The 11,970-nt window shown below is 38.3% G+C and overlaps 1 protein-coding gene across 3 annotated transcripts in view; it reads left to right on the forward strand.

The window, feature by feature from the left end:
* LOC139951729 (cell adhesion molecule-related/down-regulated by oncogenes-like) overlaps nt 1–11,970 on the forward strand; it is a 148,121-nt gene that overhangs the window by 48,869 nt on the left and 87,282 nt on the right. For all 3 annotated transcript variants that reach the window (XM_071950777.1, XM_071950779.1, XM_071950778.1), the window contains exon 3: nt 7,432–7,480. The gene's annotated coding sequence lies outside the window, so the exon portion shown is untranslated. The remainder of the gene's footprint in view (nt 1–7,431; nt 7,481–11,970) is intronic.

The raw sequence follows: 11,970 nt of genomic DNA on the forward strand, positions 1-11,970 counted from the left end.
ACTATAGGCCCTTGCTGGGAAAGTAGGACCAAAAAGAAAATGTAATATAAGTTCAGTTTTGATTTTGCCCTTTGTCAATGCCTGGCTAAACAGTCAATAAGTGTTAAAGGCACAAGACAGACATGCTGGACACTTTTTTCAAAGACCAGTATTCTCACTTGATGTATCCCAACATGCATAAAATGACAAGTCTATAAGAATTTTGGCTCAATTAGTCATCGAAGTTGCAAGAGAATAATTAATACCCATGTTGCACAAATTTGTGTGCTTCCATCTGCCTGAAAAGGCTTCAGGCTTGAAGTCTTTTTCAGATTCAAACATTCAGTGAGAAATTACCTCTTTATCAAAAACTACATTCTTTATGCAAAAAGTGTGCTTTGAACACGTTTAAAGGCAAAGTATAGGCCTACCACACTAACCTGTGAATATTTCATTTCAAAAAGTGGTTAGTTTTTGAGAAAATCAGGAGCAGTTATGTCCGCGCAGAAAGAATAGTCCATAACTGGAAAACACAACATGAGAAATGTTTCTTGCAGAAATCTTTCTCAATTTGAAATAGTTCTCATATTGAATGGATTTCTAAAAATTGGTTGGGAAACCGTAATTTTTTGTTTATTATTTGTTTCATTGCTGATTTTTAAATGTAATTCATTTATTATTTGTTTCCCCATTTATTTATTTAATTTGTTTATATTTTTATAAATCTATTTTGAGGAATCATACATGTATTTGCATTCCACACAGTAAGTTCCAGCGCTAGTATCCTCTGGGCATAAATAACTCATTATGGGGGTGGACTTGAGGTCCAAGTTCAGTGAACAAGTGGAAAAGCAGCAGGCGGTCATCGGTCAGTTCCTTTGGTCAATGCCGCCTTGTACATGTACACGTAGCTCTAGCTAGAATCACAGCAGGTCAGAAACAGTTACATACTTTACATGTGCATACATGATTATAGTCGGTAAGCTAGTGGCTGTTTGGGAGATGCTGTGAAGTGTCTTGGTACCGGACTTCACTGTGTCAGTGTATTGTATGCGCTCAAATTGTTTTTTTCCCTAACTGACTCAATGTTTCATTTCAATTTGGTAATTTCTATGACACTGTGGTGTTTTTAGTTGATGAAATTTGCATAATTAAATTTGATTTGTATTTGGAGATTTTTTAAAGAAGTAGTGGGGCAAAAGGGGGAGATATTTACTTTCCAGTCCTGGAATTACATCTAGGCCATGGCATTTGTCTTGGCATTGGAAGTTTTTCAGAAGTTTTCCAAGAAGATTTTTCAATGGAAGTGCATTCTGTTACTAAAAAAAAAAGTTCTTACCCAGTCAGTTTCCCTTGTGGTTTATTACTTGATATTTTGTATAAAAAAGTTGCATCCCCTTAAAGTGATGTGGTGGCTGCCGCTTCCCTTATTGTATCATAAACTTGGGTGAGATCCCTTCAACTTGAGAGGTTGTATGGCTTCTGAATTGCACCCCTGTTCAAAAATATTTACTAATATTAGGGATACTGCCAAAATGGGGCTCGATAGCTCATTTGGTAGAACGCTGGTCCATGTACATGTACATGTACATTATGTTAACCTGGAGGTCGTTGGTTCAAGTCTGCTCCAAGTCCCGTTCCAGTAATTTTTGTTTCTTCTCAAACCCAAACTAGGAATAAACATAAATAATAGTTAACTTGCATGTAATAATTCTCTTTTCAGGGAGTGTTGGTTCTGAAAAGAGCCAGTTTCAAACAGTATACTCTGCTCATCTTCAGGAGAAAGCCAAACTGTTTAAAAAAAATATATCTTTTTTTCTAACATGGATGTGAAGTGTTTAAAGGCACTGGCAGACCTGCCAACCTGTACGCATTTTGCGTACCATGCACGCATTTTCACCTCTGAGTACGGTGGTACGAGATATTCTGCAGAACGTACGCAAAAAGCAAAATCTATATCGCGGTGTTTTAAAACTGCAGCACGAACGGACAATTTTGTTCTCAATTTAATCAACTGTTATTCGTTCGACCCCAAGTGCAAAAACAACAGATCAAAAACACCCCACACACCCCACATCTGAGTGATCATTATGCGCTTAGATAAAAAAGAGGTTGTGCTTAGAATTATTTTTTTAAATTCTTACTCCCGCTGGAAAACTAATAAACCAATGCGTAACAGAAGGGGTGGGAATGGCGCATACCAGTTCGGTCAACCTGGTATAGTACATGTACAGCCTTATGCATGGATGTACATGTACATGTACGTGCACACAACGCACGTGTTCGGCTCGAATTCGTTCGGCGTCGCCGTGTGTTTCTATACTATGCAACATGGACGCCGATCCAAGGCGAAGTGTCAGTGATGGGGGAAAAAGTACTCCTCTACCCGGAAAAAAGAGAATGCATGCTCCAAAGAAGTTTCTTCCTCAACGTGGAAAATAATGCATTTTGCACAGTGCACGTGTGCAGTCGGCAGTGCATACACTTTGACATTTAGACATCTCAAAGAGCGGCAGCAGTTTAGGTCAGGAGGTAGCATTCATGTTATTATTTACGTCACGATTTTTTCCCAACTCCCGAGAATTTGGGGAGAATAATGGGAATTTGATGGCCTGTAATCTTTGTATAAGCCTGATAAGGGAAACAAATGATGAATTGAAGCATGTCTGAATTGAAGTGGAACTTGAAAACTCTACGGTGGGCTTTCGTTTGTCCGTTTACTGGGCAACCAAAGATGGATACCAAGTTATAATATTTGCATTCCGAGTTTAAGTTACTCATAATTTAGGAACATTGTTCAACAGAGCTTGTCAATGAAATTAATATATGTTATGGATCAGAAATGTGTCAAAATGGGCTCACCGCCCGTAGGGAAACCCCTGGCAATTTTTTTGTGATATTAAAAAAAAAAAAAAAAAAAAAAAAAAAAACTTTTTGCCCCTTCACTCCTTCAGTTTTAAATCCTTGATCTAGGCATTTGGAACATGGTTCCAGCAGTCAACTGGTTATTTCTTTTTCATTTTTTTTTTCAGACTTACGGTCACGAACACAAAAAGTCAGAAAAGGCCACATCAACCACCCCTAAAATAACCACTGATATCATGATACAACTTTTTTTATTATGAAGTAGCCTGTATTTTGTGTGAATATGGTATATAATTACATTAAATGAATGGTTCATCTAAAATGAAGTGGTCCATGGTTTTTGCTGACTGACCGTAAGCATTGTGCCATATGTCGTTGTGCACTGGGCGATTATGTTTATGCCGCTGCGATAGTGGTACTCAAAAATTTTTTACAAGGTTGGCAGGTCTGCACTGGACACCTTTGTCAATTCTCAAAGACCAGTCTTCTCACTTGGTGTATCTCAACATATGTGAAAATTTGAGCTCAATTGGTTGTTGAAGTTGCGAGAGAATAATAGAAGGAAAAAACAGCCTTGTCGCACAAGTTGTGTGCTTTCAGATGCTCAAATTAAATTCAAATATTTGAGTGAGAAATTACTCCTTTCTCGAAAACTAAGTTACTTTAGAGGGAGCCGTTTCTCACAATGTTTTATACTATCAACAGTTCTCCACTGCTCGTTAAAGTTTTAATGCTAACATTTACTTTGAGTAATTATCAATAGTGTCCACAGTTCCTTTAAATAACAAATGTTGAGAGGGTATTTTAAACACTTTTGATTGTAATGAAATAGAAACAATAAATTATTTTTACCCTCTCCAAGCTGGAGAAACTTCAAGTTGAAATGTCGACTAGTGTTGAAATGTTGATTAATCGGTTACCATTCCCAGCCTTGACAGATACCCATCTACCCTTACACTGCCTTCACTGGTATCCATCAATCATTACCTCAGCCAAATACCACTATACTGATGGATACCACATCAAGCAAGAATATCTGGTGTGTAACTCTTAGGGGTTGATTAAGGTCGGCTAAGGTCAACTTGGGGGTCAGCAGGGGTCAGAGGTGGTTTGTTTGTTGATTGTTTGGAAACAATATGGCGGTTGTGGAAAGATGATGCTTGATTTGTTGGGTTTTTTTTTTCAGGAGAAAGCCAAACTATTTAAAAAATAATTGGTGCAGGATTTTATTTTTGGTAACATGGATGTGAAGTGTTTAAATGACAATAATTTGTTGGTGTTTTTTAAAGGAGGTTCGTGGACGAGTTATTTACATGTGTGTGACGGTTCCATGCAAATGTCAGTCACTTCATGCCCAAACTAAAACCAAGTTTTATATACTCATCAAATAGCAGCCATATGCTTCATTTTTGAAAGGGCAAGGGCACCAAGGCATTTTCTCCTCTGTAAAGGGTACCCTATGAGGAAATTGTGCAATTCTACTGTAGCATTTCAAGGGCACCAAGGCAATGTCTAGGGGGCATGGAGGCATTCGCCTTCACTGTCTCCATGAAGTTTCAGACCTGCTAGACCGCTCAGCCACGACACTCCACAGAATTTTGGACCGTTACTATTTTTAAGACCAAAATCAAAGTTAATGAAAAAATGTCTACACATTTTGACTTATATCGTGTTGAATGTCATACCAGCTTTACTCCAAAAAGAGACATAACAACAGGTTGTACCACCAGATAAAGAAAACTGATGCTTTTTACAGATTTAGATCTTCGAGAAATACACTTTTCCTCCTGTTGTGTTTCTGTCCCAAACCAATCTTAAACTTTGTGGAAGTCACATCATATCCACAATATTTGAAACGACTATTCCATGTTTGTCAGTCGGAGAGTATGAAAGCGTTGTGCGTAGGATGACGCATCAGAGACTATGTCGTCTATGGGGGATTTGTCCCGTAGATGCCTAGACTTGATTCAAGTCCCTTTCTTTTGCAAGTCACAAATACACATTTAGCACGCCAACACATTTAGCAGCCACAGTGCAGACATAAAATACCAGTGCGCCCTCACTGACAAAATGTAGCTTCTGCGTTGGAGCAGAGTGCAAACCAATAGTTTTCTGACGATGAGGCAAGGAAGGGCATTGCAGGGGATTGGACTTGAATCAAGACTAGCAGATGCCCTGCTCCACGGAGCTTGTCATTGTTGCACATTCAAGTTCTCACATACAGTGAAGGGTCGTCACATTACTAGAGACCATTGTGGCTCTATATGTGGCTCAAGGGAAAGAGGGTCGCCAATCGCCATCAGGGTCAAGTGTACTTAAGTTCCTGTGTGAGGCCATCTACGGCTATGGCTGTTGCTAAGGGTGTTGCTAAAGACGTCATATACCTCAATGCATAATGAGGCAGAAATCTAGCTGTAGCCCTAGCTTTAGTCACAAATTCGGACACTACGTTATTATTCCCCTGTTTCGGTAGGAGAATTTCATCAAAAGTCTAACTGCAGTGTTTCCCTGTTTCTGACCTGGCTCCCAATCTTACCAGCCACTATTTGTACACTTGAAATGGCAGGTCTGATACTTCATGGAAGCACATACTGTAGGTGATTGCCTCCATGCCCCTTGGTAATTGCTTTGGTGCCCTTACAGTAGAATATTTAAATTTCCTCATAGGGTGCCCTTTACCAAGGAGAAAATGCCTTTGTGCCCTTGCCCTTTCAAAAACGAAGCATACAGGCCTGAAATGGTCTTTTGGCTGGTAACCTATTTCTGGTAACCAAAACTGTTTTGTTCTTGGCTTCTTTTTGTGCTTAAAGGCACTGAATACTATTGGTAATTACTCAAAACAATTGTAAGCATAAATACTTACTTGGTAATGAGCAATGGAGAGCAGTTGATAGCATAAAACAGTTTTTGATAAAGACTAATCCCACCCAAGTATTTATGCGTGTGATTTCTTTTTTTAGAATTCAGGAAAATACTAAGTGTACAGTGCTTAATACATGTCGGTGTTAGGGTAAAACCAAAACTGTTTTGTGCTTAGCTTCTTTTTGTGCTTAAGCAACTCTGTGAAAGTGGAGCCACCAATGATCCAAATGCAACCCCAATGGCCTTCCATTGTAATATTCAATTCCCACTGACCCTCAGTACATTAGGATTCTGTTTCTTCATATCCCACTGAGCCTCAGGACCATTCTGCCCTCACATATGACTTAGGTTGACCTTATTGTTACAAGTGCTTTGATAGGTAGCCACAGTGTTGTGACTTCAGAACCACTTTGTAAATAAACTGTGACATTCCTGAGTCTTGTAATGGCCATTGATCTGTCATTGAGTTTGTTGTTAACCTTGATTGATACTGTAAATGGTGCTAGATTCTTAAGTGAGAATTGCTTAAAATGACTGCCAGGCCATATAAAGCTGCTTAGCTTGATTGGTATCTGCTAAACATATTTTGGTAAATAATATGTCTAGTATATGCCTTTCTTAAAGCCATTTTACACTTTCGGTACAGACACAAAGTTAAAAGTTCACAGATTAACAAATGATTCACATGGTTTACAGAAGGTAATGGTGAAAGACTTATCTTGAAATATTATTCCATGAAATGCTTTACTTTTTGAGAAAACATTAAAACAATATCAATTCTCGATAGCGAAAATTCCAGATTTATTTGAAACACATGTCATGACACGTTTTCCCATTATTTTCTCCCGACTCCGATGACCGATTGAGCCTAAATTTTCACAGGTTTGTTATTTTATATATAAGTCGTGGTACACGAAGTGTGGGCCTTGGACAATACTGTTTACCGAAAGTGTCCAATGGCTTTAAAGGCTCTGGACACATTTGATAATTTACTCAAGTACATATTAGCAATAAGCATACAATCTTTGCAATGAGCAATGGAGAGCCAGCCGTTGATAATATAAAACAGTGTGAGAAACCACTCCCTATGATAATATTTTCTTAGATATTGCATGCATTTGTGTTGTATTTCAATACCACGTGTTCTGGATTTCTTTTTAGTTAAGGCTCATGTTTCAATTTTGGTCATTGTACATTAAGCTTGGGCGATATCGATTTATTTTATTCACGATATATTGCCGACAATATATCGCGATATTCGATATAATCGCGATTAATTAAATTTTACATCATCAGTCTTCAAACTCCAAGTGAAAGTTGTAGAAGAGACAGTCATAGCCTAAGAGAGGTGTTCTAATGACCTATTCTTCTGGTTTTACTCCAAACCTATGGGATGCAAGATGTCTCAGCTAGAAAATACATCGCGATATTGTGATATCACGATATATCGCGATATATGGATATTGTGATATTACGATATATCGCGATATATCGATTAAAACCAAATCGATCCGATATCGAAATCGTTTCCAAATTAGTATCGCGATATTCGATAATATCGTGGTATCGCCCAAGCTTATTGTACATGCATGACATGTGTACATTGTATGTTATTGTATGTATTTAGCAGCATGAGCACTTTAATGGATTTGTGCGCTTTAAAAATGTCATTATTATTATTATTAATATTTATGATTTGCTTTTCCTTTTGTTTTAACCCAACAGATCAGGGAACCATTGTCTTCTCAATAAGCAATCTTTTAACTCGCAGCAGGTAAGCAGGGTTTACCTTCTTATCATTTTCAACCCTTTCCTTACCCTAGGAGACTTTTGACAACACTCATACCCCTCTTCCTCCATCTATATCTATGAAAATTCTTGTCCAAGCCTTTTCAGCATCTAGACAAGGTGAGAAGACAATGAAGAAATTCCAGTTTGGGAAGTGGGAGGGAAAACCCCAGAGAATTGTTCCAGGGAAAACCCAAGAAGTCAAGTAGGGACTGGAAAACCCAATCCACATAGTGCCCCCCCGTAGGATTCAAACCGGGGTCCCAGCAGTGGAAGGCAAGGCAAGACACTACATTGTGCCAACCTTACTTCCATTAGGCGACTTTAGTTGGCTGCACTTCTTTTTTTATAGAAATTGCAACTAAAAATTCTAGAAACAGTCACTGTCAAGGACTACAGAAGTTCACAGCTGACTTCCCAAACTTTTATTTCATGGTTATATTTTGATTCTTCACGAAGGTTGTTTTCTGTATTAGTGTTTATTTGGTTCTGAAAGCACTACTGTGCAATCTTGAGCATGCTACATGTACAGTATATGGTTTTATATTGATGTAGTTGTGAAAACAAAAATATATATATATATATATTTTTTGTTTGTTTGAATATCAGCCAAAAGTTTTTATATAGCGGCCCGATACAAAAATACTCTTCAAAGCTCTATGAGTGGCATGTCACTGCAAAGATGATGCAAAAGAAACCATATTATTGAAGATCAGAAGAATCTCGCCTGTAGTCCCCCTCGACTTCACCCAACGGCCATTCAACTCCAAACTCCCTGATCTTCATCAACCTTAAGTCAAGCCAATCCCCACCCACCTTAAACCTAAGCCTCAAACTATGACACACTTAAAGGCACTGAACACCTTTGGTAATTGTCAAAGAACAGTATGCTCTTTTGGTGTATCCCAACATATGCATAAAATAAATATCTGTGAAAATTTAGGTTCAATAGGTCATCGAATTTGCAAGAAGATAATGAAAATATTATTAATTTTGGTTTTTACCCATACACCGATGTGTGTTAGCACTGTATACTCAGTACTTTCCCAAGTCCTGTGAAAAAATATCACAGGCATGTTACTCGGGTGGGACTCGAACCCACGACCCTTGCAATTCTAGAGCAGTGTCTTACCAACTGATAATGAAAGAAAAAACACTCTTGTTGCACAAATATGTGTGCTTTGGAACAGATGCCTAAAAAGGGCTTTTGCCTGAAGTCTTTTAATATTTGAGTGAGAAATTACCTCTTTCTCAAAAGCTATGTTACTTAAGAGGGAGCCTTTTCTCAAAATGTCTTATACAATGAACAGCTCTCCATTGCTTGTTACCAACCAAGTTTTTATGATAACAATCATTTTGAGTAGTGTCCAGTGCCTTTAAGTTTCTTCTTAAAGTCTCCTCAGAAACTCCTGCCAATCCACCAAATCATCCCCAAACCGTGACGGCAAAATTGTCAAATCTCACTGTACCGTTAAACTCCAGATATACATGTAAAAGCCAACTGGTATAGAAATAATTAGGACTGACAAGAAGTTACTTCGCTTCGAAGTTAATCCAACCGAAAAGGCTAATCTCCTCTGAGTTTGACTGTTTTTTAACCCCATCAGAGTGAGAACACTTTAGCACTAGTCTAAACTACGGATGACTACCCTTGAAGATTATGCCAGAAAGTCCACTGGGTATCGGGAGACAAATAAAAGTAACTTATCCCCTAACACTGTCTTTTAACTGCCAGAAACTCTATTCTTTTCTGTATGGTGAAGTATTAAGACTGTCTTGGACTGTGGGTTTATTTTCCAGAGTTTCTTTGAATTGTTTCTTTTGAGGATTTGCTACATTCTGAGGGTTTTTAATGTGAAGTGATGCGACACATTATAACACGACACATTATAACATTGTGGGAAGAGACAGGAGCTGGATCTGGGGTGGGGAGTGTACAGGGTTCATCGCAGGATTTTGTCAAAACTGGGGGCATTTTGGACCGAAGTTTCTGAAGTTTAGGCAACAATAAACACTGAGTTGAAATGAGGGGGTGACCCCGGGTCTTTTGGAAAAGTTTTCTTTTTGTTGTTTGTGGTTTTAAATGCCCTAGTGTAAAGGTAAAGGCTACATATTTTGTGTGTATCGTCCAAAATTTGTGCGAATTCTCTGATCAGAAACACCAGAGCTCGAGTCTGGTGGGCTTGACCCCTCGGCCACAGCACCCCACCATACATGTAGGACCACCTTGTGCGGAAGAATTTCCCATTTTAAAAGTAAATAGAGTAAACACATTGAACATACATCCTTTTAAGATCAGGATGGCAAAAGCTTACCTTACAATATTACTTGTTGAGGTTTTACGTGACTCTCCCAGAAACATTGCTCTGTGATTCCCATTTTTCCCCTCAAAAACGGGAAGACTAATAAAGCTGAAACTTTTAAAGGTAAATTTTACATACATTTAAAGTGAGTAGGGATTCATGTCATTGCCAAAAAATGTACCTACAAAAGGTAGCAAAACCCTTTAATTTGGACTATAGATTTAAACATAATTGTAGTAAATTTCCTCCCCTTAAAACTTAGGCTAACCAAATCCCAAGAGACCAAGCTTGGAAAATAATTATCGAGCACCAGTCGGATTGCAAATAAATCACCCAATAGCCTGATGAATGGGGACCAGTGGTAAACTTGACAGCGGTAAGGGAATTAAAGACGCCTATGGCCTATAAAACTGCCGATGGTGGGGCCTGAAAATCAAAAATTGGTCTCTGGTAGAGAGACAGCCAAAGTTTGAGGTTGAGAAAAGTGACAATGTTGTGCACAGGTGTGTCCCAAAACAAAAGACTTCAATTTCTGTGTTTTGTTGTTGTCACGCTCCTTGAACTTTGTGTGGGTGAATTATGTTAAAGGTGTTGTATATCATGGTCTCTGTCAGTCTGTGAACAATTGGACACACTTATTATCTGTGGCCCTCTAGTGTCTCAGAATGTTTAGTCAACGGGGTGGGGTTAACAATTCTTAATTTGATTTTATTTGAGAATGTTAAAAACTGTAAAAAAAAAAAATCAGATTTTGATTTGTCCTGCATGGACTAAAACCGCTTCTGATTTTTCTGTTATTTCTCAAAAACACTATTATATTGTTCACATATACGTATGTTGTTGTGTAACGCATGTAACAGAACTCAGTGCACTTGTCGAATAGAGAAGGGGTTTGCCCTGGTGTTCCTAGCTGTGGCTGCTAAACCCTTATAAGGTGCAAAATAATTGGGTCTTAGAATTTCATAACTTTCGATTACCTCTCTTTCTGTATAAATATATCTAATTGCCTTAAATACCTTGTTGGTAGATACGTGCGCTATACAATATATAAGACTTTGATATTATTATTGTATTATTATGTCGGATTAAAAACCAATTGTACAATACATAGACTTTGCCTTTAGAAATGAAACTTTGTAAATTCCCCCACTAATTGAAAGTAGGTAGGGCCTACCCTACAAATATACCTCATGTTTACCCTCGTTTTGTTTACCACCGCCTTGCCAAAAATATCGGTCCATGCAACTTTAAGGTATCATTCCAATGCAGTGATTTTCCAGGTGACTTGGGCTGTTTTTTTTTTCTCAAGGGGTAAACTCGCACAGTAATACAACGATAGAGATTTGGGTCGCAACCCTGTGGAATTAAGGAATTGCTGGCAAGCTGCTAATAAAATTAACATAACATTTTTTTGTATGGCAAACCTTTTTTTTTTTTGTTGTGACGATAGTTTCCATATGGACTGGGGAGTAGGGCCAGGGTTGATTTCATATTTTGTTCTCCCCTTTGGCTCGGACTGCTGACGATGGTAGTTGAATTTATGGATGAAGTGCAAATTGTTCTTTGGTTCCTGTATCGTAGACAGAGGGTTACTTGTAGTGAGCATTATTTGTCAACATCAGGGCTTGAGTTTTGCATTGGATCACAGGGCCAAGGTCGGTGATTTTAAAACTGGGCCAGTAAACTCACAGCAGGCAAAGCCCGATGTTTGGTCTTGTGTTTCTCAAATGATCAATTCTTTTAAGAAATGTTTACTGCAAGTTTGCCACAAATAAAGCCATTATACACTTTCGGAACAGAAAACAAAAATAAAAGTTCACAGATTTACAAATAACTTAAAGGGTTTACCACCTGGGTTTACAGAAGGTAATGGTGAAAGACTTCTATTGAAATATTATTCCATGAGATGCTTTACTTTTTGAGAAAACATTAAACCAATGATCGATTTGAGAATTACGGATTTATTTTAAACACATGTCATTACCCGGCAAGACGTGCGGAAACAAGGGTGGGTTTTCCCGTTATTTTCTCCCGACTCCGATGACTGATTGAGCCTAAATTTTCACAGGAGTTGTGATACACAAAGTGTGGGCCTTTGGACAATACTGTTTACCGGAAGTGTCCAATGGCTTTAAGCCACTCTTGTTGAGGGGTTACATGAATTTATTTTGAG

The sequence above is a fragment of the Asterias amurensis genome, chromosome 19, assembly GCF_032118995.1.
Source record: "Asterias amurensis chromosome 19, ASM3211899v1".
Lineage (NCBI taxonomy): Eukaryota > Metazoa > Echinodermata > Asteroidea > Forcipulatida > Asteriidae > Asterias > Asterias amurensis.